Here is a 6,804-nt window from a genome sequence, read left to right on the forward strand (position 1 = left end):
TATTTTCAGAGTATTTATGTAAGAAATGAAAGGTATTTTTAGTATATAAACATTATATGTTAGTTGGCTTATTTTACAGGCAGTGTATGAATTTTATTGCTAAATTGTATGGCATAAGTAAATAGAATGCTGTGTGGAAATATATGTTAAATGTATGAGATGCAAGTTTAGTAAGTAATGTATTGTGAATAAAACATGACATGGACTATGTTGCTTGTGTGTGTTAATGCAACCATGTAAACAGCTGAAATATACCGAGTAAAACAGCTAAAAGTGGCTGGGTAAATGTGTAACAACTGAAAGTGGCTGGGTAAATGTGTAACAGCTAAAAGTGGCTAGGTAAATGTGTAATAGCTGAAAGTGGCTGGGTAAATTGTAATAGCTGAAAGTGGCTGGGTAAATTGTAATAGCTGAAAGTGGCTGGGTAAATGTGTAACAGCTGAAAGTGGCTGAGTAAATGTGTAATAACTGAAAGTGGTTGGGTAAATGTGTAACAGCTGAAAGTGGCTGGGTAAATGTGTAACAGCTAAAATATGCTGGGTAAAACAGCTGAAAGTGGCTGGGTAAATGTATGACAACTATAAAATGCTGGGTAAAATAATTAAAAGATGTTGGGTATGAAATGAAATGAAATGAAAATGGGAAATGAATGAAATGTGAAATGTGAACAATGTAACATGGGAAAGAGTCACTTAAAGTGAAATGCAATCTAATGTTAAGCCATGAATATGAACAAATGTGTATGATTGAATAATGATAGAAAGAATGACGTATTGTAATATTAGAAGTATGTATGTATGTAGAACATGTTACGATTGGGCGAGACGTACCTTTCGCTTGAGGGCTTACTGAGTAAGGTGAGTGCACTAGTAGTTACAGATGTGACAGTATTTACATAACGTACTAAAGCAGAGGGAACCTACTTGTATGGGCAAGTAGATTTTCCTATCCTTAGGGTCTTCACTGATAAACTTTTGTATGAACTGTGTGAATACAAGATCAATTTATCACTTGAGGTCTTATTGAGTAAGGTGACTGCCCTAGTATGCTTTAGTTACGACCTTTGGGTTGCCTAAATATCATAACAGAGGGGTGCTACTTGTATAGGCGGGTAACCACCCCTATCCTTGGGTAATTTCATGGGTTAAATATTTGCATGTGTTTGAATAGGATCAGAGAATGATTTCAAAAATTATGTTAACGATTTTTAAATGTTAAATATTATGTTGATTATAAACTCATGTTGATGATTTCAAAAATTATGTTAACGATTTTTAAATATTGAATATTATGTTGATTATAAACTCATGTTGGTCACACTCTGTTTTAATATATTGTTTCTTTCTTTACTAAGATGTGTCTCACCCGAAAATGAATTTATCTTTTTCTAGGATTTCCTCGAAATCGAGCTTTGGGAGCTCGAGGTTTTTATAGCATTATTGGGAAATAGAAAAAGAAAATGGTATATTTCTATGTTAATTTTGAAAAATGTAAATATTTATGTTTTATGTCTTTATGTTTTAAGGCTATTGAGTAAGGAATGATTGTGAAAATACTGAATTATTTTAGAAGTTATGTAGATTTATGGAAATGTAGGTGATGGATGATTTAATATAGATTATAGTTAGAATTACTAAACTCTAGTGTTATGTTGTATGGAGATTATGATTATGTTTTCCGCTGTGTATGTTATGGATTATGATTTATCAGGATATGATCAGGTATAACGCACCGAACCCTGATTTAAGGGTTCGGGGTGTTACACAGCTCCTCCTTCCTGAATTTTTTTTTTCCTTCTTCCTTCCTTTAGGATCCTTCTTGAAGGATATATATATATATATTATAATATAATATAATATCGTATTATTTTAATTAATAATTATTATTTAATTAATTATTTTTTAATTTTAATTTTATTTTATTTTTTAAAATTTTATTTATTATTTTTTTAATTAATTAATCAATTTTTTATTTTTTTATTTTATTATTTATTTTTTTTATTTTTTATTTTGGAATCACCCCACTAATCTTGTATAGTCATTTTTGAGGTTATTATAACTGTTACCCCCTTTTACAATTTCCTTTTTCTCCCTCTTCGTTATTTAATCATTATAATTTCTTCGGGTCTCTACATAATATATTTACTAAAATTTAAAGAGATTTAGGAAGAGGAGAGAGACACCAAATTTTTACAAGGTTCGGTTAGCGGCCTACGTCCTTGCCTTAAGCAACCACTGTGAGGATTTTCCTTTCCAACTTCTTTACAGACCAAGTTACAACTTCTCTCCTTCTCAAGTGAAGATCCCTCTCTAACAAGAATACCCCTTCTCGTTAGTCCAACGATTCAACAACCCTAAACTGTCAAAAACAAAATAACAAGAAAAGCAAACTTTGTTGTCGTACAATGAACACTCTCAATTAGAGCAAATTTGTACAAGTTAAAAGCACAATAGACTTCAGCAAATAATCAATATATATATATAAAGAGATGAGGCTCAAAGTAAATATCACCGGTGTTCTTTAGATAAGAAAAATCTTAGTTAGAAGAGCTCAAAACTGTGAACTTTTATCAGCAAAATCACAGCAGGTACTTCAGCAAAAATATTAGCAAGAGAGCTTTGTAAAGTAGAAAGAGTTTAGCTTGATTGCTTCTTGTAGGTGTGATTAATCTTAAGGTTTCACATGTATTTATAGATAGAAAAACTTAATTTTCGTTTTCCCCAAGTTACTTGGAGTGTTCCCAAATTTTCACAAAATTTGTGGACCTAGTAATTAATTTTGGAAACTTTCTCTCGCTATTTAAAATGTAAATAACCGAAGGTCAATTGACTATGCTTTACAGGGTCAGTCGCCTTATCCTTTATATTTCAACAAAATATCAAACTCAGAATGGGGTCAGTCGCCTAAGTCTATGGGGTCAATCGCCTAATGCTATTCTGTTTGCTCAATTTTTTCTGCATGAGAATTGTCAGTCAATTGAGTGAACATGGTCAGACGCTCGAAGTTACAACTTTCCAAAAACTTTGAATTTTCAAAACTTTGATCCCTTAATTTTGGAAAAACATAAATGAAACATTAATTAAAAAAATATTTTTTCGGGATTTTCAAAAACTAGTCTCTAAGTCAATAAAGATCCTAAGAGCTTCAAACACTTATATTGAAAATATGCGAAGAACTTACATTAGACTTTTAAACAACTATGACCCTTCTATTTACTAAGTCTTCATGTATAGCTTCTATTCTTCATGTTTAGCTTGACTTTAAGCTTTAACAATGTTTAGCTTCATAAGATCTTGTAACATTTAATTAGAATTTTTAACAGACTTTGTCAAGCACTTTGATATTGGTCACTTGAGTCACTTGATCTTGATACTTGAGTTACCTGAAACATCATCACTTAACCAAATATGTTAAGTTCCCTTGATTTATTATCATCAAAATAAGATTCGTAAGTCTTGTTAGGCCAAAATTGTGATATAATTGCTTGCATCTTACCAAAAATTTTGTTTTCTAGGGAAAATCATTTATATGCAAAAAGGGTTCATTCACCCCCCCCTGACTCTATATACTCCCGAGCTAGGACGATTAATACGAGCATAGAATTTTTATATTTAAAAAATTATTAATAATAAAAATATGGATGACAACGATCCGTTATATGACAAATAATCACCCCATCTAAATAATCGAAAAAGAAAAAAAAGATAAAAGATAAAAGTGTACATGTTCATGTGTGCTAAAGAAAGACTAATATAGAGTGAGTTCGCTCTTATCTGCGTAGACTGATGAAAGAAAAATGCCTATAAAATACTATAATTGTTGTTTTTTTGTCCCACATTGGTAGAATACTTCCACATTAGTATAAAAGATTGCTTTGAATTTTTTATATTATTTGTCCCATATTGGAGAGAAGTGTTTTTTAGACTTGAAGTTAAAGCTATATAAAGAACTCAACTCTTCATTTGTAAAACACACCTTAAAGTTGTACTTTGTCAAGAAGTAGTGGATTGATCATCGGCGCCCGAGGACGTAGGTAATTCTATACCGAACCTCGTAAATTTCTTGTCTTAATCTTTTTATTGCTTTATTATTAGTTTCTACATTACTTTAATTTCTTATATATTCAATAGCAATAGTTGTAGTATTGGTGTTTGGCACAAGTGGGGTGCTCGACACAACAATTGGTATCAGAGTTAGGTTGAATAGTGTTGATACGGATGTGTTCCTCTGTTAGGATCCTAGATTCCACGTTTGATGCTTAAGAAAGACCTTGTCTAAGCGAGTGCTCAAAGACCATTGCGGCTCAGTCGCTCCCTGGAGGTCGGCCTGGTCAAAGTGGAATTTTATAGGATAAAACAGAGTAGACACAGTTGGTACGTTCTATTCATCCTAGGCCTTTTGCTTTGTTGGTTGCTATTGAATATATAGAAGATGGCAGAAACTAGTGCAGCGGTAGAAAAAACTCTGTCCACACGAACTCCAACCCCTTCGGCTTCGACATCATCATCGAAGACTATAGCTAATGCTCGGTTTAAGGTGGAGAAATTTGATGGTACTAATAATTTTGGTATGTGGCAATGTGAGGTGATGGACATCTTGTATCAACAATAACTAGATATTGCTTTGGATGATAAACCGGCAGATATGGGTGACAGAGATTGGGAAAAGATCAATTGTCAAGCATGTGGTACGATTCGTCTATGTCTCGTCAAAAATCAGAAATATTGTGTTATGAGGGAGACATCTACAAAGAAATTGTGGAAGACATTGGAAGATACATTTATGACCAAGAGTCTGGAAAATCGGCTTTATTTGAAAAATAAATTGTTTCGCTTCCAGTATCAACCAAGTATTTCGATTAATGACCACATAAAGGCTTTCAATAAAATTTTGGCCGATTCGTTAAATTTGGATGAAAAGGTGAAAGATGAAGATAAAGCCATATTGTTACTGAATTCTCTCCCTGATGAGTATGAACATTTGACCACCACTTTATTGTATGGGAAAGATAAAGTTACTTATGATGCTATTTGTACTGCATTGATTAGTACTGAATGCAAAAAGAAGGATCAGAGGGTCCATAAGGAAACAGTAGAAGCACTAACAATGAGGGGATGTTCTCAAAGTCGTATGCCTGGAAGGAAGAGTAAATCTCATGGGAGGAGTAAATCTCGTGGGAGACCTGTTAAAGATGAATGCGCCTTTTGTCATGAGAGAGGGCATTGGAAGAAAGATTGCCCTAAATTACAGTAGAAGAATAAAGATAAAGCACATTCTAATGCCAATATAGCCAATGATGATGGAAGTGAGTCAGATTTTTCTCTTGTTGGAACATTTTCGTCACATTATTTTGGTGAGTGGATTTTGGATTCTAGTTGTTCCTATCACATGTGTTCCAATAGGGAATGGTTTTCTAATTTTGAAGAATTAGATGGTGGGGTTGTTTTTATGGGAAATGATAATACTTGTAAAACAACTGGAATAGGATGAATATAGTTGAAATGTCAAGATGGAACTATTAAGACCTTGACTGATGTTAGGTATGTTCTAAGCCTAAAGAAGAATCTGATTTCATTGGGTGCCTTAGAATCTAAAGGGTTCACTATCACTTTGAAGGATGGAACCTTAAAGATTAAATCAGGTGCGTTGGTGGTGATGAAAGGAATAAGAAAAAATAACTTGTATTATTTACAAGGTAGTATAGTTATTGGCTCTGCAACTGTTGTTTCTGAGAAAGATGCAGATTCAGATACAACCAAGTTATGGCATATGCGATTAGCACATGTAGGAGAAAAATCTTTGCAACAATTAGTTAAGCGAGGTTTGTTAAAGGGTGCAAAGGTGTGCAAACTTGAATTTTGTGAGCATTGCATTCTGGGAAAACAAACTAGAGTGAAATTTGGCACAACAATCCACCAGACTTAAGGTATTTTAAACTACATTCATAAAGATGTATTAGGGACCACAAAAGCGACTTTGTTGGGTGGTATGCATTATTTTGTTACTTTTGTTGATGATTTTTCTAGAAGAATTTGGATGTATTCTACGAAGCATAAAAATGAAGTGTGTGATATTTTCCTTAAGTGAAAAAAATTAGTTGAAAATCAAACTAGAAAAAAGATTAAATGGCTCAGATCAGATGATGATGGTAAATACACAAGTGACCCATTTATGAAGGTATGTCAGGATGAAGGTATTGCTCGATACTTCATAGTTTGAAATACACCACAGCAGAATAAGGTGACAGAGCGCATGAATCGGACTTTGCTAGAGAAAGTTCGATGTATGTTGTCTAATGCTGGGTTAGACAAAAGGTTTTGGGCTGAGGTTTTTAGGTATGCGTGTCATCTCATCAATCATCTACCAACATCTGCAATAGGAGGAAAAACACCTTATGAGGTATGGTTTGGAAAGCCTGCTAGTGATTATGATTCTTTACATGTATTTGGTACTATGGCTTATTATCATGTTAAAGAATCTAAGTTGGATCCAAGAGCCAAGAAAGCAATATTCTTGGGGATAAGCGCAGGAGTCAAAGGATACCGTCTTTGGTGTCTAGAGATGAAAAAAATGATTTTAAGTAAAGATGTAACTTTTGATGAACTTGCGATGATGAAGAAAACAATACGCAAGGAGTCACAAGTTGAAAAGAAGACCAATGGTACTCAACAACAGGTGAAGGTCGAGACAAATTTGGGAAACCCAGTGAGAAATGAGACTACACAAGGTAACTCTCCAATTACGGTGGGGAATAGTGTACAAGAAGAGGAGATTTCAATTCTAGAATCTTCACAGCAACAAGAA

Source organism: Malania oleifera, chromosome 2 (genome assembly GCF_029873635.1).
Source record: "Malania oleifera isolate guangnan ecotype guangnan chromosome 2, ASM2987363v1, whole genome shotgun sequence".
Lineage (NCBI taxonomy): Eukaryota > Viridiplantae > Streptophyta > Magnoliopsida > Santalales > Ximeniaceae > Malania > Malania oleifera.